Source organism: Siphateles boraxobius, unplaced genomic scaffold (genome assembly GCF_051911475.1).
Source record: "Siphateles boraxobius isolate OS27281-9 unplaced genomic scaffold, OSU_SipBor_1 48, whole genome shotgun sequence".
Taxonomy (NCBI): Eukaryota; Metazoa; Chordata; class Actinopteri; order Cypriniformes; family Leuciscidae; genus Siphateles; species Siphateles boraxobius.
The window spans coordinates 7,390,466-7,417,138 of NW_027509119.1; the positions used below are offsets into that span (position 1 = coordinate 7,390,466).

The 26,673-nt window shown below is 38.4% G+C and overlaps 1 protein-coding gene across 7 annotated transcripts in view; it reads right to left on the reverse strand.

Moving 5' to 3' along the window:
* The window catches only part of pmfbp1 (polyamine modulated factor 1 binding protein 1), a 261,062-nt gene extending 238,308 nt beyond the window's left edge, over positions 1-22,754 (reverse strand). For 5 of the 7 annotated variants that reach the window (XM_077201843.1, XM_077201841.1, XM_077201840.1 and 2 more), the window contains exon 1: positions 22,515-22,754. The gene's annotated coding sequence lies outside the window, so the exon portion shown is untranslated. The remainder of the gene's footprint in view (positions 1-22,514) is intronic. The other 2 variants (XM_077201844.1, XM_077201842.1) reach the window with 1 other exon arrangement.
* Positions 22,755-26,673: the final 3,919 nt, after the last annotated feature.

Consider the following 26,673-nt stretch of genomic DNA (forward strand, 5'->3'; position numbering starts at 1 on the left):
ACTGAAGTGTCTAATGCCGGGCGTACACCAAAGGATTTTCACAGTCCCAGACTAAAGACCGGCAGTCTTTAGGAATCTTACTGGAGTCTCGGCGCGCTCCCGTCGTCTGGATCGTTAAATGTGAGGTGATAATCTGCAGTCGGCGACCCGATTTATGCCAGTCTTTCTCTAGTCTTTCATATCAAACATGTTTGATATTATCGCAAGTCTTTAGTCTGAGACTAAAAACTGTGAACCCAAGTCTTTAGATGTGAGCTGATAATCTTATAAAGTCTTTTCTAAATCTTTTCAAAGTCTTCAGGTGTACAGAAAGCATAAGCGTCCAAACCCCCATGGATGGAAAAGATCAAAAGTGTGGCTACATTTTACCAGGCTCGATACCAACAGTGTGCGAGATAACAAGATAATTGCTGCCAAGACAGGCAACACGACAAATCTGATGAACCACTTGACAGTGCACGGAATAAACAGAATAAACAAAGAATAAAGAGCAGAAAGTTGCTTCATTTTCGACTGCAAGAAGAACTGAAGCTCGTCACAAATTCATAGAAACTGCGTATAGAGGATACTTGCCTCACATACATAAGAAATAGGCATATAGAAAGCTTGAAATGTCTACTTTTAAATGAACCAATTAGAATGGAAAACAAATAATCACTGATTAGCTATGTAATCCAAATGAAAGTTGCATTTCTCTCTATAGGCGCGTGCAAGCGTTCAATATACAGCGGAGATGACTCGTCAGCAACGTCAATTTCATCTTTGCAGCCAACACTGACTCAGAAAAAAAACTAGTTTATAAATAAACAATTAAAATGTCTCCTTGCAATTTTTTCCAGACACATTTATAATCATTAAAATCATTCCAGTGCTTTGCGGCAAGCTTTATGCGCGAGATTGAGCACAAGGCATATATTATGCCCCCCGGTGGCCTATATGAGTCATTGAGTCTGTAAAAAAGTCAACAAATTGAAAAAATAAAACCAAAGGGTTTTTTTTAGGTAATGTAATGTGAACTTTTAAACGGATTTCATAAAACTGGTACCGGAAAAAAGTATTGCTTTTGAACCGGTATTGAAGTCAATGTATCGGTATCGATATTGACAATTTTTTAACGATACCCAGCCCTAGTTGTAGTGTTATTTTATTACGTTTTAAAAAAAGTAACAATTATTTTTCTAGTCATATGTAAAAAATATCATTGGAGGTGAATGTTATCTAAATTAATCTTTGTACAGGAATACAGGAGCATTCACCTAAACATAAAAGTTCTCTCAAGATTTACTCATCATCATTCTTTTTGAAAACCATATGGCTTCCTTTCCTCTGTTGAACACAATAGGAGCAAAAAAAATAGTTCCCCCAAAACTGAAAATGCATCATCATGTCCTTAGCCTTATGTCAATTTCAAACTTTAATGGCTTTATTTCTTTGAGGGACATAAAAAAAATATTTTAAAGAATGTTGGTGACCAAAGCTGTAAAACAAGTTTGTTTACTTGTACATAGTATATAGGTATATACCGACTTATTTTATGATGCTTTTTTGTCCATTTGGAGACAAAGTTGAGTAAATTACAACAGATTTTTGTGTGAACTATCCCTTACCGAAGAAAAATATATGGGAATATACTGCAAAAAACAATGTGATATATTACATAATACATTTCCATATATGGGAAACTAGTGCTTATATTTTTCAATATACTGCAATATATGCATTGACCATGTATCGCTAGCCTATTTATTGATACATAAAAAATTAGAAATGAAGACAAATAGCATTACATGTAATATTCATAAAGTTTTATCCTATATTGTGTAGGCCTATCTATTGCACATACCGGTCCGTTCCCATATTAATGAGAATGTATGTACAGACATATACACACATTCACAGAATCACAGCAGATTTCTAGTTGCATGCAGCATGCTTTGCTTCTGATTGTTAAAGTTTGACTTAAAAAAGTAAGTGTTATTTCACGTGTTTTGCTCAATATTAATATGGGGGAGATCTGTTAGTGTTTAATATTCGGTCCCACTTTATATTAAGTGGCTTTAAGTACTATGTACTTGCATCGAAAAATAAGTACAATGTACTTATTGTTTTCATGTTGTATTGTAAAACACTTTAGCTGCTATTGAGGTGTGATACGGGTAAGGTTAGGGTCAGGTGTGGTGTTATGGATCGGTTTAAGGGTAGGTTAAGGTGTAAGGGAAGGGTCAACTGTGTAATTACAAATGTAATTACATACATTAATTACAGCTGTAATTACATGCAGGTTTTTTCAAAATATAAGTACAATGTAAAAACATGTATGTACACAATAAGTGCATTGTATCAAATTATTAATTTCAAATGTTAGTACATAGTACTTAAAGCCACTTAATATAAAGTGGGACCTAATATTCTATTATTTTGGAATTTAAAAGGTTTTCTTGTATGAGTTTTTGGGGTTATCATTGTGCTGAAGAGAAGAGCCTGTGGTTATGTTGACGATTGGCCAGGGACCATCAAGACCATATGTTACTATATTCAAAAGTAATGGCTGTGCCCTCTTCAGTACAGTGATAGTCTCTAGTCTTTAGCAGGTGTGCTTGATCTATTGTTAATTAGCTTAAAAATATGAAACATTTATAAAGTAAATAATTGTACAATATAAGAAATATATTACATTATATATTTCTGTGTGTGTTTAATGTTCAATATATTAAATATGCAGTTCCATATCTTGTCACATGTACATCTATATATAATGAAGTGTATTACTGAATATAAAATTACATACATTATGATATATTACTCAATAAATGTATAGTCACATATTTTTCAATATATGAAAAGTGGCAATTCCTTATGTATAATGTCAATATACTGTAATATATTAACACAATATATTATTCTGTATATTTTCAAATATACCGTTAAATCATTTACTGATCACAGGGAAATACATTTTCTTTGCTTAAGGGATCCCTCTAACAGCACACTGCAGCAGGCTTGAAAATGGCCTCCCAGCCTGCTTACTGAACAGATTTTGCAGGAAGCCTCATTTACTGGATAACACAGTTTGAGTTTCCACATGTTTCAAGAAACCATACTACGAATTTAGACAGAGAATCCCAGTGCAGTCTTTCTCCCAGCAGCCCTCTGCATGTAATCCTGCTGAATAAAGCAGCAACTAAAGAGCCTCTGAAAGTCAGTTCCATATGCCGTCTTCATGTATGCCCTTACATACACACACACACATGCACACAGTGTGGTAATGGAAACGGGTCTATTTCACTTCTAGAATATACAAAATGTGAGTATAAACAACATTCTAGTAATGTTCAGGTACTTTCTCATGAACTCTGTTGTGTGATTTAAAAGTCTGCAGTCTGTTAGAGAGAGTGATGATTGGTCCCCTCATGTACATTTTGAGAAGCTTAAAGGGATAGTTCATCCAAACAATATAATGTCTGTCACCATTTACTCACCCTCCTTAAAAACCTTTCTGTATTCTTTATTCTGTGGATCACAAAATTGAAAAACATGTTTTTGTCTATACAATTAAGTCAGTGAACCCCAATGGACAAAATCAGTCGAAATATTCCTCATAATATAGTTTACGTAAATCTGATTTATTTTAACATGCTTTGTGTACAATTCTGCACAACACAGAATCATTTTTATCTAAACTCAATTTCTGCATTTTGTTTCTTTCATAAAGATTTTAAGCTTAATGAAGACTTCTGACCTTAGTGCTGTTCAAATCTTATCGCCTGATCTAACAGCTTTGGTCAAACTATCATCCAAAATTTCTATGAATATTGATAGGCCTATTGCCAGAACAGTATCGATTAACTTCTGTGTGTGAAGAAGGCTGATGCTGAGTAGAGCAAGACCACCAACGGTTCTGTTTGAGCCTGTCAAAGGAAGTAGGGAGTTCAAGGTGTGATGTGGCCTCTTTAGACTGGTGTATGTGGGTGTGTCTATGTTTTAAGGATCTGTAGCAGGACTAAGGCCCCGTCCACACTACTGCGTTTTCGTTTAAAAACGGAGAATTAAAACGAAAACGATCTCCGTCCACACCAGCGTTTTAGCTGCGTATTAGAATTGATCTCCGTCCACATTAAAACGACTGAAAACTCGGATCACGTGACCATTCTCCAACACTGTGCATGCGCGTGCCGGTGTAAACAGGAAACGGATGGACTATTCCTCAGATTTGATGAGGAAGCAAGTAACGTTAGCTACCTCTGCAAAGATTAGAAAATGTCGAAGACCAGAGATTTCTTTTCATGGACCGCCGCTGCACACGGGAATTGTCATAGATCGCTCGAATAATAGTTTGCCTCCGGCGCATGTAGGCAATTATAGCATTGTAAAATGCAGAATTTGCTTGCACAACAGCTGCTAACAAAGACATCAAAGTCAGTAACGCTTGTAATTCGTTATCCATGTTGCACTCACTAACATCAGCTACGTAGTCCAGGATGTTTTTGTTTGTTTTCTTCCGGTGACGGGACATGTGATGGGTGGCTGACGAATCAGGGAAGGATACGTCATGGGTGATGACACCCAATCATAGAGCCGAGCGTGACCTTCTACGTCATCGTTTCTAAACTCCTCCGTTTTGTCCCGTCTACACTAAAACGCCCTCCGGAGATTCAAAACGAAAAACGGAGCTGCAGCGTTTCTAAACTTCTCCGTTTTGGGTCTTCGTTTTTCCCGTTTTAGTGTGGACGGGAGGTGCAAACGTAGCAAAAGGTCTCCGTTTTTAAACGAAAACGCAGTAGTGTGGACGGGGCCTAAGAGACCATCTACAGGGAAAAAGGACAGAGGCGAAGAGAGGGTCCCCGCCGTGGATTAAGTGCTTGACAGTGGCAACCTGCTAAATGCTGCTGCAGAGCTCACACGAGGAGGACTGATGGGCCTGACAGCACAAACAGCATTCATCCCTCCATAGAGTGGGCCTGCAGTGCTCCTAATCTGCCATACACACACACACACACACACACACACCATTCAAACATGCACCAGACTTCAACTTACATCCCTCCTGTATTCATCAGAGTTTTAGCCAAAACAAATTAACAAAGCAAAGTAGTACTTAATACACACATATAAAACTGACAATCAGCCCAATCGCTCAAACAACTTATCCATCATCCTTCAGAACTCCCCAGTGTAATGTGTGTGCATCATGTGTCGAGGCGACTTCTGGGTAAAAGCAGGACTCTTTAATGTTGCCTTGTGAGGTGAATGCGCTACAGATGTATGCACAGATTTGATGGGCTGATGTGAACGAGGCTGGGGTGTTGGAGGGGGCTCCTTTAGCGGGCCAAAACCCAGAGAGCACAGCTGGTGAGCAGCTGGGGCCAGTTGTGCCGGAGACCGATGGCAGGGGTGCCCATCGCTCACTGTAACCAGAGAGTTTGGGAACAGATTAATAGATGCTCAGAGGTTAAGTAAACATAATCTGATAGAACTCTGGCTGCGTTTAAGGCTGTTGGCTTTGCTTTGCTGGCTCTTTCATCACTGTAACGCCTCTCAACCCCAGTGCTCTTAACGCTCCTAATATTTGGAGAAGGATTTAAGGACAGGGGCCTGGCACAGCAACCAACATCATGCTCTCTTCCAAAATATTCCACTTGAGGGTCTTAAGTCAGGCCTGTATATCTAACCTAAGCTATGTCTTATCTAATAACACAGTAGCAATGCTGATGACATCATCCACCCTGAACATACTACACTCAATCAAACTTTTTCCAGTGGCATCTATGAAATGCTTTGCCATTGACCACCTGTATAACGTTCTTATTTTGAAAGAGTGCTTTTACTGTTTTGCCCACACAATGAATGTAAGTGGGGTCCAAAACAACATTAACTAATATCGTATGGACAATAAAACACTGAAGAAAAATTCAAAATATACTCTTGTCTTTCTAAAAAAGAAAGAAAGTCACAAGAAAGGAATAACATGAGGGTAAATAAATGATTGAATGAGTGTATTAATGAATTTTTTGGGAGAACTATCATTTTAATAAACAAAATAAAGCCATCCTTTGTTACAAAACCTAATAAACTGCACTACTATCTACTGTCTAGGCAGTAGAACTTCAAAAAAACTTCAGAAGTCACTGATTTGGGATATTTTAGTTAGCAACTAGTATCAAGCAAATAGCACTCATGTGAAGCGATTGACCTCACAAAATGAAACAACTCACAAATGATACTAATAGACTTAGTAATAATAATAATATTCATATTTTAAACTTACATTTTTTACACAAAAAGCCAACAATAAAACAGAAAAAGTAAGCTATTTGAATAACATTAAACTGTCACTGCCCTGTATTAATACAATCAAACAGAATGTTGATATTAGGGCTGGAACTAGCAATTATTTTTTCAATCGATTAATTGTTTTAATTAATCTAATTATTTTTCTTTGGTTAATCTATTGTTTATTTTCTGAATAGTTGATTAATACTTTGGTTAATTTACCAATAAATAATAACCATAACTAATCTACCTATGAACCTTTAACTAATGATATTATTTATCACAAAAGATAAGGTGTATGCAGTGTAGGTCTAATTAGAAAAAGTGTTTACTATAGTGTATTTAATGTGTGATCAGGCGCTGCCGTTCTCAGAGGCGGCTTTCTCAGCACCATCAAAATAAAAGTCCCGTTTTTAAAACATCGGCCAAACGGAAACTTATTGGCCATGGCGATATATCGGTCAATCACAGCTAAAAACGCGGCACTAAAAGAAGTTCAACTTTTAAAATGCTTACACCTCACCTTCCCCTGTTTTCCGTTACACTGACCTGTGTCCGTGTTTTTAACAACAAAAACGCGTTCTGTGTGACACCTGAGTTTTGATGTGCTCTCAAGGATAGCATAAAGATTCCCACTGCTCTGATAAAAGGGCTCACTTTCTTCAGCAAATGCCCACATTTCAGAGACGTGCGGTCCACTTTAATTGGCCTTTTCTGTAAAGGTGGACTTTAATTACTTTGTTCCTGGATTAAAGGCCTCAGACTGTTCAGAAAAGAGCTGGTTTATAACCTTTACTACTCTCTATCTCTTTTTCTGTTTTTCTTTCTCTCTCACTCTGCACACAGTAAAGTCAATGTATTCGGGGGAAAACGAGTCCAGAAAAATTCCCTAGCCTCAAAAGAATCCCCAAATGCGATCTATCACCTTAAAGGTCACTGAAAGACACACAGCACACAGTTGATTAAGTCTTATACGTATGACAGAAATGTTCTAGTCAGTCTTCATCTCTCTCTATTTCTTTTGACCAATAAAAATGTTGAAGATTATAATATATTTATTTTTATTTCTACATATAAAATTGTGAATGACTTGAGGGTGAACACATGATGACAGTATTTGCATTTTTAGGTGAACTATTTCATTAATTCAATTGCCCTCTGGACAAAAACTACCCTCGATTATGAATTCCCAAGGCCCCCCAAAAATGAATATACCAGAAAAACATTTGCACTCTCTGTTTCACAAGCGTTAAACGGGCTAAACAGAAATGAGAATTAATGGAAGGTCTGTTTGAGAAAAATAGCCATGTTCCCACTGAAATGCATAAAAAGTGTGTATGTGTGTGTGAGCCCTCGTCCTTCAGAGTGGCATTGCACTGCTCAACCTGTGCGGTCAGTACTGAGTGATAGACTAATCGATGTGTGGCCTAATCAGCCAGCTTAACTCTAATACCCAGGACAGGTTCACATTATTATCATATCAGACTCCACATGTTTGGAGGTGACATGGAAAAGGAAAAAGATTAAAGTCAATTTTACAGAAGAGCCTTCACAGCTTCTGTTATTTTGCCCAATTCAGGATGACTTTTATCTGATGCCCGACCATACCAAAAAAGTGTGTTGAAAAACACATGCGGCATACCATAATGAACTCGCACTCTCGTTTGCAGTCGGTGCCATGCTGTGTGGAGTAATTCAGAAGCTGGAAGGCAGATGGCCCCAGCTGAGCGAATAGCTTTTATGTGTTCAGACCCCAAAACCACCTCCACCACTACAGTCTAGCCCGTCCTACCCTTATTGAGCCCTTATCAAAGTTGTGGAACTCAGGCCAACACTTTTGGAGGACGGGTGGGGTGAGGGGCGCTCACGAATCATCTATAAACACCTTTACAGAAACTGTTTACGGGCAGTAAATGATGCATTAAACAGAAAACAGGATGGCTGGTGGATTTAAAGGGGCTGGGTTGGGTTAGTGCATGTTGGCTTCACACAACTGTCGATCTTTCAAAAGTGGTTGTTGCACACACATTTAAACGCTAGGGTGGGGAACAGAGAATTTTCCATTTTTTAAAAAGACCAAGATGGGTTCGGTTTTGTTATTGGGTATACAGACATCTGATAACATGTAAGTTAAGATACACATTTTGTCAGTAGTGTTTTATGAAAATAAATGAATACAAAGAATGCTACCACAGTATTATTATGCAGCTGTGACGCTGAGTTTAAGGAAGACGATGATGAAGGCTAAATACAAGGATAACAGCCAAAGTGCAAAACAGCGGGCAAACATAACACGAACAATATCGGACAAAGAGCTGAACACAAGCAGGAACTTAAATGCATAGAGATGATCGACTAAAAGACGAACAGTGTGATGATAAGTGTTAGTTTCCATAGCAAGCAGCATCCTCCCTGTTTCTCTCTTGAAACGAACACGGATGTGACTTAAACTGCAATTCATCGACTGACCACTAGAGACTAGGGGTGTAATGATATGTATTAGTATTGAACCATTCAGTACGAGGCTTTCGGTTCGGTACGCCAGGGCTGCAGACTGCGACCAATTGGTCGCATTTTGCAACGATTTTTCCTGCTGGTGCGATCAATTTATTTAGGTCACGCTGGCGCGACCACAACGTTGCCGAGCAGCGAATGCAAACAAAATGAAAGCGGAACGAAAATGCGCTACTCATTTCCCGGACCGTTTATTAGTTCGGACCAATAATATAGAGCGCAGCGCCCCGAACTTGCCAGTCGCGATTCGGCGCAGAGTTCTCAGTTATAAACCATAGATCAGCGATGACGTGGAAACCAGGAGAAACTGCGTATAGGATACTTGCTTTCAGTTCACAAATCAGCAACATTCGCCATGGATTTATGCCAATATAGTAACTCTAAACATTACTATGGTATTGTGACAGAAATATAATAGTCAAACGCTTACAAGTACTACACATCTTTTTCCCAGCACTTCAAAACTATAATATCATAAATGTTATTTTTAATGTGATGACAACACATTTTTTGTTCATCCATCAAAGATTGTCCAAAAAATGTTAAGATGTAGGAAAACAATTATTTAAACACTTATTTCAAATAAAAATAAATTACCATTGTAAACGCTTATTGGATATTTTCACTCCCTAATATATTTTTTTTCACTCGTTTTGCTTTTTAATTTATATTAAGACATTATAAATTATAATAATTAAAGTTAATTTCATCTACACCCTAAATTAAGCTTAGTGCTTTATTGTCAGCCCCAGTGCTACCAGATATGTGTTGTAGAACTCAGTGTCTCTGTGCTGCTGCCCTCAGATGTTAGTCTGGAGCCCTGTGAACTTAAAATAAAACTGCACATTGTAATTTCTGTATGTTAAGTCTATTATTAAAGAATTTGTCAGTATTACAGTTATTTTGGGGGAAATTTGAATAATTGCATTGCAAGTAGGGTTGCGGCGGTGAGGAAATTTTCCCACCGGTTAATCGACGTGTGACAACACCGGTAATCGCGGTGTCACCGTGGGGGGCGGGGCGGGGAAGTTAAATAGCTTTTAAATGCGTGCGCGTTATACTTTCACTTTCGAAATAAGCGTCAATTGGCAATTCAGCGTCAATTGCTTGAATGGACAAAAAAAACAACAACTCGCTGATAATAAAACTTTTATTTATAGACAGAACTTTTATTAGCATAACGAAGGAATAAAAATAACCTCATGCATAGGCTGAAAAAAGTGAAAATCGGCAAACTGGGCCCAAACAAATAAGAACCATAAAACATTTATTAACGAATAAGAAAATAAAATAGGCCTAAATAAATTACACAAAGTTTAAATAAGATAAAACCAAATAAATAAGACCCCATTTACACCTGGTATTAAAATGCGATCTGTATCCAGATAAGTTATCCAGATAATAAAAACCGCATGTTAATGCAAGGTGTAAATACGTTGTGATCGGATTGTGATCGGATCTGCCTGACCACATCTGGAGGTAGTCTGGCTGCATTGTGTTCGGATCTTTACTAGGTGTAAACGCAATCTGGTTGTTGAAACCACATATGTATATTTTACTCCTCCCAAAAATGCTAAAAAAAAATAAACGTGTGAGAGTGTTATATAGGCTATTTCATGTCAGATATGACGACGCTACTGCAACACGCATTACCGCAGATGAGCAGCTGAGTTGAAGGGAGTTGAAGTCAGATTTATATCCGTTTTGCAAAAACACATTTATGTGGCCAGGTGTAAATGGAATCGGTAAGATCAGAACACTTATTATCCGGATAACTTATCTGGATACAGATCTCATTTTAATACCAGGTGTAAATGGGGTCTAAGAGACGAATATAAAATCTCCACACGTGCTAAATGGAATTTGACTCCTGATGCTTGCTGATCATGACTGGCTCTTGGCACGCACTGCGCAGTTCAGTTTTTAATTATAATGTATGCTCTCTTCTGAACTAAAAAAATTGATAATTATTATTTTTAATTAATTCAAATAAATATTTTAGCAAAAACGAATACTTTAAAAAAGTCAAGACATGGCGGTGTCACGGTGGGAAAGTGATGTCACCGGTGATGGCGCTTAAAACCGGTAACACCGTCAACACCGTCTATCGCGGCAAGCCTAATTGCAAGCTGATTTAAGGTGTGCCCCTAAATTTTCTGCTTGCGCTCCTAAAAATTTCAGTCAGGGGCTACAGCGCTCCTAGTAAAAAAAGTTAGTCTGTCTGGAGCCCTGTACGCATTTCAAACCGAACGATTCGTTGGACCATTTTTCCTGCCGACCAAAATCTGCACTGGAGCGACCACTAGAACGTTGCGCAACATCAAATGCCAAGCGTAATGAAAGCGTAACGAAACTGCGCTACTCATTATTTTTTGCTTCCCCGACCGTTTATCAGTTTGGACCATCAACATCAGTGCAGCGCAAGCCGATCTTGATCAAGCGACACTGTTACTACACAGCGTACTAACATAAGAGGTGCAGTAAACAAAGCATTTGAATTCGCCACTTAAGTAATAACATCGCTGAGAGATCTAGTGAGAAGCATTACGATTTATACGTTATTAACGGATCAAACAGCGCTGACGTGGAAACCAGGAGAAACATTGTTCCATGAATGAACTAGTTATAGGTTTTAAGTCCACAGATCAGCAACATTCATAACACTAACTTGTAACCATGGAAGTTTGACAGAAATAGTAAAATGCATTCAAGTACATCACACATCTTTTTCCAGCACTTCAAATCTCAAATATTATCATATTTAAAAAAGTTATTTTTAATGTGATGACCAAAACATTATTTCTTCATCCTTCAAAGATTACCCCCATTTATAAAACTAAAAGTTTTAAGATGTAGGAAAACTCACACTTATTTAAAAATATTTTTTCTTTTAATAAATAGGAAAATTCTCTTGCAATTCTTTCTTTTTGCTGTATCGAAAAAGTACCGAACCACGACACCACTGTATCGTATCGAACCGAACCGTGAATTTTGTGAACCGTTACACCCCTACTAGAGACAGGTTCCAAAAGAGAGTCAATTCCATATACTCCCCATGTTAATATGCCCAACTTTATTGCAGAAAATATATATATATATTTTTACAGCCAGGTACAAAAAATGGTTTTGGTCTAAAAAGCAAATTTTTCCCTTCATGACAACTGTGAGGTGGGTGAATTTTTTTTATAACTCATCCGTTTAAATTATATACAAACTGAAGATGACTGTGACAGGACCATACACCTGGATGATGTGACGGCAGCCATAGTGAGCTAAAATGCCCACCACACACCAGCTTATTAGTGGAGAGGAGACAGTGATGAAGCCAATCAGTATGGGGATGATTAGGAGGCCAAGATGACGGATTTTTAATGACCAGAGAGTCAGAACCTCGGTTTAACGTCTCATCCGAACGACAGTGCTTTTTGACAGTGTAGTGTTCCGATCACTATACTGGGGCGTTAGGACCCACACAGACCACAAGTAAGCACCCAATGATGGCCTCACTAACACCTCTTCCAGCAGCTACCTAGTTTTCCTAGGAGGTCTCCCATCCAGGTACTGACCAGACTCAACCCTGCTTAGCTTCAGTGGGCAACCAGTCTTGGGCTACAGGGTAACATGGCCGCTGGCCATACATACATTACCTTACTATTTTGCAAAGGAATATCATGTCTTTTTTCCCAAAATATGTATTCCTTAAAAGTACTAAAATAATCATTAATAGAATCCTTAAGGAATGAAAATCATTAAGAGGAGTATGAACCAGAACGTTAATCATTAAATTCGTCTCGATTCCCATTCCAAGTGACCACATTTTGAGCTGTCAAGCAAACAGACACTGAGGGGCAATGTTGACTTGTACAACTGCACTCCAAAATGCCAAAGACAACCTGGCACCAATTAAACTCTGGCCCTAAAAAGACATTCCCCTAAAGGCAAATAGGGTGAGCTAGACGTCAACCAAGCTTTTATCACAGAAGCAGCTCTGCACTGTGTCAAAGTGGCAAATATTCACAAAAAGGCTGCATTAAAAGGCTGATTTGGTTTTTTAAATTATTGTTGTCTGTAAAAGGTCAAACTTATTCAAATCACGTGAAGATTAAATCACTGCGGGCTATTTAGAGTCAGAGTGGGAAAATTACGGGAGGGAGAGAAAACTTATAGCAAGAGATACAGAGAAAAGCAGTCACTCTCAAGAGAACTCTGGCCTTATTGGAACAATCCAGCACAAAAACAGTCATTTAACTTTTCTGTCAAGTGTCATAGTTATAATTCACTGTTTCATGATTACTGTCAGCTCACTTTACAGACCAGAGCTTGTGCTAATGTAAAATTGAAGTGAATAGACTCTCCAAACACAATGTTTTGATATCTCAATTATATTTCTCATTATATTGCCTGTAGTGGTGGATGATATACCAGTAGACATGATTAACCGATATAAAATTGTCAACCGGTAGAGATTTTGAACTATCGTCTTTATTGAGGTTAAACTCGCGATGATATGCTGTGCTCCATAGTCACCAAAGCTTATCATTTGCATGCATTTAAGTATTGCCGGTTAAAAACAAGTTATTTTAAACCATTGAAATGCAATAAGCAACGAAAGAACTCATTCCGCTATATGCGCGCTTGAGTACTGAACTGAGTTCTTTATGCTGCCTAATTGAGCTTCAATGGTAAAATACACATATTTATGTGGCAAAATGCCCGTCTTTGCAAGTATCCTCGTTACACAGTGATTTATATCTTAAGTGAATGTAAACAGTACAGAACATAAAGGAAATGCATGAGTAACAGTATATTAGATCTGTGCATTTGATCTTAAAATGACAGCAGCCTAATAAACCTGCTGTCATCTGTGTCATTAATGTTAATCAAACGACAAAAGAGAAAATCTCTCAATGCTCTTGACTGAATCACTTTTTTTCTGTCACTTTAATAGGAATAAATGTATATTTAATTTTAGACAGTGAAGATATGCAGTGTTTTTATACATATTTGATTACTTTACAATTTATGTAGATTAGTACTTCTTATTTCAAGTGCTTGAAGTTTTTCAGGTCTATTTCTTGGTTCTATTGCAGTTTGACGTAGGCTAGTAGGCTATTCGTTTTTTGGGATATTGGTGAAAAAAATTATGAAATTTCAGTGATATCAAAAATTGATGATATAAAAAACCTAAAAGCAAAAATTATATTTTGTGATATCGTTCTCATGAAATAAAATGACTCATATCGTGATATAAGATTTTGGTCATATCACCCACCCCTAATTGCATGAGCAAAGCCCAAGGTCTACAAATTAGCAGGCAGCGTGAAACTATGTAGAGTAGACTATATCATTTAAAATACTTCTCACAATTACCTTGACATACACATGACATATTGAGTTTTTACATAAAAATTAACAAAGCTATTTTTCTGGACAGAAGACGTACAGAACAGATGATTTTCTTGTTAATAATGGCCACAAAAAATGTAAGAGAAATCATTTTGAGTGAAAGTGAGGTCATCCATTCCAAGACTTGAAAAGAAATCAATCCTAAAATTGATTAAATGTTGCATCTGGAGACTCTTTGAGCCTTTGAGCCAGGCTAATCAGAAACTCAGCACCGCTAGGACGTGTGAATGCTTGTTGAAACCGCCTCGCGTGAAGCTGCTGGGATATGCGAAGCCTTCTCGTCTTGATCTTCCGCTGAAATTTTGAAACGGAATCTGGCCACCGCACTGTCAACACTTTCCGCTGCTTGTTGCGTGTCAATCAATGATGGGTGCAGGGGAGGCTTTTAGAGGGTCCCAAGGGTGACTGCTTAGAGCATGCTCGGTTTAACATGCCAACAGCCGGGTGGGAGTAAACAGAGAGGGATATAAACTGGGGTATTGACTTCATGATCAATTCTATTGATCAGCGAGCTCCCTCTCCTTCAGCAGGCACGCTGAGCCCTCACAAAGTCTCCATCTCGCCCTCTGCTGACTCCAGAGCACAGGCAGACTGGAAACCTGCCCAGATCTGCAGCTGAGACACCTTCCTCTAGGAGGAGACAGAGAGGAGAATCAACCACCGTCTAAGAGGGAGTCATCTGAAAAAAGTGAGATTCATCTGGTCTACTTGAAACCCACAAATGACATTTTGAAAATACTAAATAAAACAAGCAAGGTCTCTGAGTAATGGGTGGGAACAAATGTAAAAGTTCCCTAATTAGTCACTAAAAAACCAATTGATCAACCAATCAGAATATTGGGGGGTTAAGTGTCCCCGTTATTGTTGAAAAATGCCTTGAACATATAAAAGCCAGGTTCATGTCTGGCTTATGTCACATTGTCTCTAATAAAAGTGCAAAAGGCCATAAATAAATTAAAAACAACCCTGGTACGTTTGAGCGTGGCAAATACACTCTAATCACGATATATTCTTAGTCACTGACCGCATTCTGTGAAAAACGGATGGCGTGAAAAGAAAGAGAGCTTAATTGAAGCCTTTTCTGCCATCACTGAGTGTATCCAGCAAGTAGAAATCATCTTCAGCTTTGTGACAGCCGCTGCCACTGATCCAATGGGACAAGCCAGGAGGGGCGGATTGGGTCATCGTTCTGTCAAATAAGATTCACATATCCACAACGTGGGCTGGCACACCAAATGACCTCCCTGTTTACGAGACTGCTGGTGATAACACACATCATCTCATTAGTCACATACCACCCCTGATCTGCCATGGCACCTCCGCTTACAAATGGCAGCTAAGCGCTAAATTTACCCTCGTTACGCTTGCGCTCCAATCACAAAAGGGCTGCTGTCTTTTGGGCTGAAGATTACAATTTGCTATGGACGGACACGCCGGTATCATTGCTGGTCTGTCGGTTTTCAGGTGGAAATAGAGATAAATGCATGGTGCAAGTAGGAGCTACTCACATCCAACATGCATCTCCACCAACAAGATTTGCAGACCGAGTGGATGTGACAGGCCTGTCTCATTTACAAACACCACCGAGGGCTGGGTTTCATGCAAAGCAGAGCCCACCAGCAGAGATCTCTTTAAGATGAAGTTAACTCACTAAGGTGGAGAATAGCTCTGGGTTACAAGCTCAGATGCAGCTGGAATCTCAGGTACCTTTGCAAGTAAGAGAGCACCACCCGTTATCTCATGATGACACAGGATCTTCTCGTAATCCTGCCTCCCAGTTGCGAGGAAATTTCTCAAAACAAATCTGCGAGGCACTGGGCTGATAATGCGAACCTAATCAGGAGGAAAAAATATAATCCGCTGGCACCCCTAACTAGTATTTCAAATCCTCGTCATCTCTCTTTCAGCTTCCTTTTTTCTCTTTGCCACTTCCACTTGTGCTAATTCGTATTGGATTTTCATTCGTTCACCTTTCTGCGAGCATCAATTTCAGATGGCATGAAAAAGTAATATTCCAGCAATAAAGCTTGATTTACACCCTTTGCCTGGCTCCCCCTCTTGCTTTTTATATTTGATCATTTAGTGGGGATCGTATAACTGTATATCAGACGCAAATGAAATCAGGTCCCGTGCACATTAAGGCCATGTAGAGTTGCAGCTAACATCCCCAGCGATCCAGCCGCCCGGCTCCCCGGCAAGCCAAGGGCAGAGTCCCATTCATTTTCAGGCCCATTTCCTCCTATGATTAGGCGATCAATCAATCCGAGCCTTCAATCTCATCAAGCAGACGGGATTATCTGCCCATCTCCCCCTCCGTTACTCGCTCTCTCCCTCTCTTGAGCTCTCTCTCACAGAGCAGCACATTAACATCAGATCAAGTATCAGCGAGCGCATGCAGTCTGTAACGTCAAACAGACCACAGACAGACATCTCTTCATCTTTCCCTTCTACTAATACCCCCACAGCTCCCATAGTGCACTGCATGCAAGCACGAACAGAGACACGTTTGTGGAGACTGACAAAAAGGCACGTCTTTAAAGCGCTTGTCAAGGTATTAAGCCATAGGCCTACTTCAGGGAGCATCCTTTCAAAATAGATGAATTGCTTCTTAGACCATCACAACACCACTTGTATGTCTCAAAGACAAAGCCCGACCTGTCTCTGTAAATTGTGGCTATAGGCTCATTTGTCCGTGCGGGTTCCTACATGTCTACTAAATCATCCTACCTGTCCTTTGACGTATCAGAGATTCCATACACTTGCCCGCCCGTGTCTTCCCACAATACACCGGGGAGGAAAAACACTATTTATCGGACAAGTCTATATAAAGCTTTCTCAGTGTCAGAGAGGGTAAGAGAATATGCCCTATAAAAGCCCAACCACTCAGACCCTGTTTTTACAATGATCCGCACTCACTCTTGTTTACACAAGCGTAATAGCAAGTAAACTGCTACTTGTAAACAGCAGAATGCCATTTAATGTGACTGGCTGGGTCATGGTGGTTTCTCTTTACAACAGGACCGATGCCACAGAGGTTTGGGAAGGGCAGACGTAGAGTTCAGAGAAAATGTGCGTTTATTCGGTCCTCGTTGAACTTGAGATGTACAGAGAAAATGGATCACAAATGATCATAGACTTGTGTACAGTGAAACTACAGACTATCTGTCAAAACAACATTTCACACATATTGTAAACTCCAAACTTGGTACAGTATGAGAAAGATTTCAAAAACAGTGGGCCTCTAAAGATCAATATTCAGCAGTTGTCTACATGGCAGTGTATTTGACTTAAAATATTAGAATCAAAATATTATATTAAAAGTGGCGTAACCACAGATGTGATTCATGAACATGCTCAAATATTTGACAACCAGAAACTAATGAAATCCAAATTTTAAACAGCACTGTTTTCATAGTTTAAAACAAAGACATTATTTGAGAAAGGTTTTGTACAATTGACTATTTGTACTATTTTTAATATGAAGAATAAAGTGTGAGCACTTGCATTCAATTCATGTCAACTCCTGAAGTACCAAAAAGTTATATTTCTATTTAAAAGTTTAATTTTAAAAAAAATGTTAAAAAAAACACACACAAAAAGTTTGCAATATAGAATGGTAAGCGGTGATGCGATGGATTTTTTTTTATTTTTTGGAATGCAAGACTTTTATTATATTAATCTTTATGGAGGCTTAAAAGTACTTGTCCCCATTATTTGTAATTGCATTGAAAATGGTCACTACACAGTAGATGTGTTTGACAAAAGCAAATGTTGAGCACAGAAAAAAAATATTAATGACAGAATTTTCCTTTTTGGGTGAACAATTACTTTGAGCCTAATTAGTCATCTAGTTATTTAGGCAACTAACCATCTAGTTGATGTTGAAAAATGAAAATAAATAATACATTTTTCACATCCATATTGCAGTAATAGCATCATTTGATTATCATGGGATTGGATAATCAAAATACAACTTAAAATTGTTTTCTAATGTAAATTGTAATAATTGAAATTTATAATCGCAATTACAATATCAAGGGAAATACTCAACAATTAGGATGTCAAAATCATGCACCTCTTTCATTCTTGTTAAAAATATTCTCTGACACTTCCAAGAATACAGCTAAAATCTACATTCTTAAAATAAAGTCTCGCTCAAACCTCCAGCGCTCCTTAAAGCATGACATTTATTATTTCCTGAAGCTGAAAGACACTTTGGGGCCCTTTACTCTCTGAAATTTTCATCATCTTTCATCAAAGCTAGGTGCGCATTATCCTCTCCTACAATCCTTAGCAGCAGCCCTGAACCTGTGACATGACACCACCCGCATTCATCAGTCATCAGCGGCCAGAATCATCTAAAAAAACAGCTCCTCTTTTAATGCTGAGAAGGAACCCAATGAATTAGTAATACATTTACATGAGCTGAGAGCAAGTGCGGGTAAAGAAATTACTCTCTTTATGTCGTGGCAAGTACTCTTTTCCTCTCTGACTGGTATGCGCCGATGAAAAAGGGCATCTGAAAGATATTCAATGTGAGGCCACTTAATGAAAAAGTGAGAAAATATAACCTAAAAAGCTTTTAGATGTAAAGAAACTTAATTCTATTAAAAATACAGATCAAACTGTCAAGCTTTCATTATGGTACAACCTTTTAGCAGTCATGCACTGTTGTAATAAAGTTTCAAAGTACCTCAGAATTCCTGCATATTCCAGTTCATATCAGACTCAGTCTTCAGACATGAACAGCACAAGGACTTACTGTAAAGCCATTTTGACAAAGTGGCCTTAAAAGTAATTTAGCCAACATAAACAATGAAAAGTTTTGCATAGCCCTATCTCCTATCTAGCCAAAAAAAGGGGAGAAAAAAAAGACAAAATAGGTCAGAAATGTGGCCTGGTGGATAGTGGAGCACTTGTGTGAGGAATTAAAACATACCAGCAAGTAGCAACTCGAGTACAAAGACATTTTTATTGTAACTTTTAGAGCGAAAAAGTGCAGAAACTGGGCAAGGATTAATCTTTCTGGTACTCGTGTGCCGAGCACCTGTGTTCGCTCACGCTTTCAAATGCGTGAGACTGTGCGTGTAATTTAAAAACGAAGTAACTTTGTTTTTGCAATGCATCATTTAATGAGGTTGACACTCCTGAAACTTTGCAGTGTGTAGGCTAATGGCCGATGGTCCTCTTAGCAGCATGAAAAACGAAACTTTTATTCTTAATGTCAATGTTTTATAAACAGAAAGCAAGAGAGCTCTACCATTACAGAGCTGTCATCACTTTATTGAGCTCCCGGACAATCTCTTATTTATTGTGTTTACAATGTTGTTTATAATTAGAGGATTCGCAAGACTGTGACTGAACAAAAAAGATATTTTGGATTATGACCAAATTAAAAGGTAGAGGTAATAATTAATAATAATAATAATAATGATAATAATAATAATAATAATGAAACCTTTGTAAAAGCGACCCTCAGTATAAATAGGCATTAGGCACTATAAAAAGTATTAAAAAGGTACAATGGAGCATAAAATGTATAGAAAAAGACTATGTGCAACGTTTTCATCTTACTAGCAGACTGTCTCAGATCAGCCAGTAAGCAACAGCCAGACCTGAAATACTTGTGAAAACAGTGCAGACTCATCACTAGAAAGAAAAGTCTTTTCATCAGTTCTTTTTAAGTTTATTTGCTCAAGAATGTTTTTCTTTATGCATTTTGGCATTTTTTGAGTATGAATGCATTTTTTCCTGCTTATAGGCCTAATTAAAGTTACAAAAGTTATTCATTCAAGAGCAGGGAGTGATTTTCTTCTACTTTTGTTCTTTTTTTATCATAACAGGTTTATTAGGCTGCTGTCACTTTAAGAGCTTATGCACAGATCCAAAATACTGTGTTACACAACATGCGTTTTCTCTCAACTTTGTGTTCCAAAACTGACTGTTTAACTGAATACTCGCCAAGAAGGCCATTTTGGCATAATTTTGTGTGTATTTGACCGTTTAAGTGCAGTAAGCCACTCATTTTGGTACTTGCGACTCACAAGCTGTTTTAAAAGGCGGCCTGGTGGTAAGATCTTACGGATTTATGAATGAGCCGCTCGTTTTAAAATCTTCCCAGTCTACTGACATTTGTTATGACATCCGTTTCAAACATTACAATGCTCTACAATGAGTGAATCCACTTGACCAGCTAATTACTCTTCAACAGCGATGCCATAGAAATATACAGAAAAAAATAAAAGTTCAAAGACAATATTCTAAAGATGGCTGTACGTTTGTTTCTCTGGCACATAGGCCTAAGGTCCATGCGAGATAAAATGATCAATTCTTGCGACCCGACGCCCATTAGCTATTATTTACGAATCACCAAAACACCCTAAGTCAAGCGGATTGTGCCAAAATCGGGCTGATGACGTGTAGTCTGAAACTGGCATAATGTTCCCATCCCCATTTTGAGCCCCCTGAATCACACTTTGTCAGTCATTAAAACTGAGTACTTAACAACAGCAATTTCGAAGGGCCTATTTTTGTAAATCTTGCCTTAACAGTTGCGGTACATAAAATACGCCGGGAGCAGATAGTCTCCTTCAAAAGTACTTGCATTATAAAATACCATTCGTCTGGTCTGGATTATCCATTGTCTCCTTAATGGGGGTGGTCATCTGCGCAGACAAATTCAACATGAAGGTCAGAAGTACAAAGCTCTGTGGCACACAAACTAAAAATTCCCTCGAGCAGCAGTAAAGAAAAGAAAGTGAACCACAGCCTCAGTTGACAGCTAAACCTCCTCAGATCTCCAATAGGCCCCCTCATTGTCCTAAAAGCCATTCGCCCCCGCAATAAACGGTTTTAATAACATATCACAATCCCCAAGCGTAATTTGCCTTTGTTTTCCACATGTAACCAGGTCTAATTAGGCAATGTGCTGCAAAACTTACTGAGGTCTGGCTGCCTCTGATCACAATAGCTAGTTGTATCTTCTACAGCTGTAATTAATGAGAAAACCAGGCGACTCTTTCATGAAAAAAGGAAAATTTAGAGAAAAAAAGGTACATCATAGAGAGACTATATGGCTTAAAGTCTGCTGGATAGACCTTGCCGTTCTCATCATCTGTGACAAAAAGCCAGATCTCTGTCTGTGCTGATGCAACCTGGATCGTATTAGTTAAGAAATGCACCAAAAACCAAAATCATTGCAGAGAAAACAAATGGCATGGAGAACATCTACACCAGATGAACCATGACTGATCATCAAAATACACTGTAACACTCATATCTCTGTGGAATCAGACAGGATGTGCTTCATTTATATGGGACGGTGGAAAAAAATGTAAGCATTTAACATAAAATGGCCCAGGTTTGTCATATTTCAAATAAATAAATAAATACAACCTGTTTGTCAGATTTACCTAGTAAATATGGTTTAAATGTATGTATTGTTTGGTACATTTATTGCTATTAAATATAAAAGACATTAGATATAAATCTCAATTATAAAAACACTTCTAAAACATTTAAAGAATACCCTTTATTTTACATTTACCATCCTATATGTTTATTCTGTAACATTTTACAAGGTTTTATATGTTAAACTTTGTTCATATTAATTATACTCTTTTTTTATTGCTCATGTTAGCTTAGTGAATTCATGTTAACTTATTCTGACATACTGTATAGGCATAATTGTAAACTTATTATAAAGTGTTATTTTCTATTCACCTCATGTTCATTTCTGGACTGGAAATTTAAGGTAGATGCCATCCGGCAAACCAACATGATCGAGAGGGAAATGCATTCAATATTAGATATCAATAACATTTATCTGCTTAATAAGGTAATGAGAAGATTGTAAATCTGACACCAATTGCATTAACAAACTCCAGCAATCTGATTAGCAGTAATTCAGTATTATAAAAGAAAATCTACAGCTAATGGAAACATCCCGGCAGTCTCAGTAATAAAATAAACTCTCTGTGAGCCGTGCGGCACTTGCAGCTTTTCTTGAATGTGATAATTGCAATTACACCACACATTGAATAAACAAGCAATTAACACTGCTTCTTTAAAAACTTTACAAATGATTCTTATTATACTTAGAGGGAAAACATGCTTTAAGCCTTTTAAAGGTGTTGTAAATTATTCTTAATAAACTTTGGCTTAAAAACAAACGTGTCTAGTAAGTTAAGCACAAAGACAGACTTTGATTATGTTTATAAAGAAAAGGTGTGCTACAGATTCTAACCAAACCATCGCATTTTTCATGTCTGAATGGTTATGAGACGGAATAAATGCAAATTATTTTATAAAATTAATTCATCTACCTGTTGCACAGTTACGTTACACAGGAAGTGCTTCATTTCACCCGTGTCTCGTGATTTGATGACTGTTTCACGCTGATTTCATCTTCTTAATGCTCTAGACGTTTGACTTCCAGTATACTCAGTTTCAACACAACAGTCAATAAAGACAGAAATCTCTGCGCTGTACTTGTTCACCATTTCTAAACGCCCGCTCCGCCGACCCTCTCTCACGCCTCACCCACCCCTACACATCCTGCTGACAGACTGACAAACAGCGCAGCGAGCCAATGATCATTCAGAACACGACTGTCAAAGATTTGACTACCAATCGCAGTAGGAGCTGCGGCCAGGTGGGCGGAACTCTGCCAGTAAAGGAGCGCTGGTCTCCATGGGAACATGCCAAACATGAAGCGTACGGGTGATGAAAATGTCGTTTGAGGATCTGCAGTCCTCGAGAGTAGAGAGTAGCGCGAGAGAGTAGAGAGTAGCGCGAGGCAAAAGTGTCTTGGTAACCTGTAGCCGCTCTTTATAAACATGAGATTTTGTGTAGGTTTATTTCTTTCAGTACTACTATAACACACGGTGTAGGCCTACTGTAGCTAGCACATGGAGATACTCATAGGCCTATGTAAAAAAAAAGAAGCAATAGTATCATGGTTGCGGAAAATAGAGTTAAGCTTAATGTTGTTATCAGTAGTGAAAACAACCAATTTGTCCTGATTAAACATTATGAAAATCAAAACAGCCTAGAGTCCTTTAAAAAGACTAAGTGGTTATTTTTAAGTGTTTAAGTGTTAGCTGAAAATGACCAAGAACAAAACCAAGGTTGTGATATAGACCTTATGTAGCCCCGCCCCTTTTCAGCGCTGCGCTCGTTGTCTTTTGACTTCCGGTCTGTATTTTCACAGCGATCTTGCATAGGTATGAATTAACTGCTCATAAAAAAATTCCCGGTCGACATTTGTTAAGAAATCTGCTTTACAATGCTTATGATAAACATTACTTTTGTTAACTCTACAATAAGTAAATCCACTTCACCAGCTAATTACTCCTGGACAGCGATGCCATAGAAATATACAGAGAGACCGCAAAAACGGAAGTTCAAAGACAGTATTCTAAAGAAGACGGCGCCCACGTTTCTCTGGTGCATAAGGTCTATAGGCTACCATAAGCTCTTTTTGAATAAAGGTAGGGTAGCAGGCTAGCTTTGAAAGCACGAGATCCCACCCTCCCTTCAGAGCGCCTGCAAAACGTACTCGGTTACTAACGTAACCTCGGTTCTCTCTAGAGAGGGAACGAGTACTTCGTAATATCTTACGCTATGGGGAAAACCTCTTTTCCCTTTCTGGCGGGACGTGACGAAATGGGCGCGAAATGCCCCCATTGGATATGGTGTCACGCATATCCAGCCTCTCTTGATAGGCTGCTGCTGTTGCCGCAGGGCAGCCAATAGGTGCTGCATGCTGCTGCACAGCGTTTTACATTAATTCAAAATTAAGGATAATTTTTGGCTTCAATATCTCGTGTAAAAGAGGTTTTCCCCATAGCGTAAGATATTACGCAGTACGAGAGATACTCTCGTAAGAGAACCACGCTTCTATCAAAACACAATAACGCGCACATCAGAGTCTGCAAAGCATTACTAGACGAAGGAAAGCATTTAATTAGGCTACCTCACGTCTCAAAGCATTTAACATGACAATAATAATGAATTTAAACAACTTACAGAGCTCTTACTTTTACTACCTGACTACTGCAGATTAATTCCGGTGTTGATAGTGTTAACTGTTAACCAATAGTGGTAAAAGCATGTATTTGTTGAGATTAGATTATTGACTGTGCAGAATTCTCTGGAAAAGGAAATATAGGCACGAGGTGTCCCAAAGAGACATTATGGCTAGAGAAGCAAAAAATATTGGTCACTCCATTTTATTTAAAGGTGATTTTCTGGATTCAATAAAAACAATGAATCTAATTAAAAACTTTAGAAATCACTTGCTGTCCCATCTGGGGTACAAGATAGAAATGTTTTTGTTTTTGTCCATGGATCCGAGATTGTGAGAAGATTTCCAAATCTTCTTTTACATATAGCTTATGAGCAACAACATAGTTTGAAAATTGAAGTTGTGCAATGAATGACAAATTGCATTTGAGAAATTAAAACTGGTTCTCTCAACTGCAACTGTAGGTCTTTTTGGTTATTATTTTAAAGTGTTTAATCTATTTGATTTTGAAAAGTTAGGTGTAAACTTAGCCACATGGTGACTGCATCGGACAATTGACAATTGATATTCTATCGTTTAGACACTGTCGCAAGGGGAATGCCACAGTGTGTCTACGTTCAGTAGCTTTTGTCAAAAAAGTTGTTATCGTTCGGATTTGGTGGTATTCCACTCCATAATATACTGTATATATATATATATATATATATATATATATACAGACATGGGCAGTATTTCAATTAAATGTATTTTAAATACGTATTTAATTACTTAAGTGTATTTTGTAATTTGTATTTTGCAGGTGTGGAAAAAATAAAATGTAGTTTGTAACAAAATATTTTGAGGGAGTGTATTTAGAGTATTTCAAATACTTAAATACTTAAGAAAAATCACCATAGTAAATGATTTTGCCATATTTTTGGTCTGATGTTGGCAATGGCATTGTCCAGGTTATATGCACGAAAATCACGTGACACCCTGTAGACCGGGCTCCCTCCAAGAAGTGAATGAGTTTTGAACTCGTATTAAATGGTATTAAGGTGTTTTGTGAAAAATATACAGTCTACACATACACATATTGCACACTGTACGGCATTATAGAGAAAATAATTGTGCCTTAGAGATCAATGCACTATGTTGTCATTCATAAAAGGACATCATAGGCCCTAACGTTACCTATTATGAAACAGCGCGTCTGTCGTAACTCCACTGAAATCTCCATGCTAAGCAAGCGTTCACAATATAACATCCATCTGCAGTTTTACACGTTTTTAAACGTATTACATATGAGAAATATTGATATTGATTTTGTATAAAATAAACATCAATCCTTTTGTTTTTCAGTAATTGCGCACGCAGCACGATTCTACTATGGAAAAGCCATACGCGGTCAGGGCAGTTATAGTCTCGTGTGTAAAACAAACCCACACATATTATGATTAATCATACACACTCACCCAAAGGATTATTAGGAACACCATACTAATACTGTGTTTGACCCCCTTTCGCCTTCAGAACTGCCTTATTTCTATGTGGCATTGATTCAACAAGGTGCTGAAAGCATTCTTTAGAAATGTTGGCCCATATTGATAGGATAGCATCTTGCAGTTGATGGAGATTTTTGGGATGCATATCCAGGGCACGAAGCTCCCGTTCCACCACATCCCAAAGTTGCTCTATTGGGTTGAGATCTGGTGACTGTGGGGGCCATTTTAGTACAGTGAACTCATCGTCATGTTCAAGAAACCAATTTGAAATGATTCAAGCTTTGTGACATGGTGCATTATCTTGCTGGAAGTAGCCATCAGAGGATGGGTACATGGTGGCCATAAAGGGATGGACATGGTCAGAAACAATGCTCAGGTAGGCCGTGGCATTTAAACGATGCCCAATTGGCACTAAGGGGCCTAAAGTGTGCCCCACACCATCACACCAGCACCACCAGCCTGCACAGTGGTAACAAGGCATGATGGATCCATGTTCTCATTCTGTCTACGCCAAATTCTGACTCTACCATCTGAATGTCTCAACAGAAATCGAGACTCATCAGACCAGGCAACATTTTTCCAGTCTACAACCAATTTTGTTCCAATTTTGGTGAGCTCTCGCAAATTGTAGCCTCTTTTTCCTATTTGTAGTGGAGATGAGTGGTGCCCGGTGGGGTCTTCTGCTGTTGCAGCCCATCCGCCTCAAGGTTGTGCGTGTTGTGGCTTCACAAATGCTTTGCTGCATACCTCGGTTGTAACGAGTGGTTATTTCAGTCAAAGTTGCTCTTCTATCAGCTTGAATCAGTCGGCCCATTCTCCTCTGCCCTCTAGCATCAACAAGGCATTTTCGCCCACAGGACTGCCGCATATTGGATGTTTTTCCCTTTTCACACCATTCTTTGTAAACCCTAGAAATGGTTGTGCGTGAAAATCTCAGTAACTGAGCAGATTGTGAAATACTCCGGCCCGTCT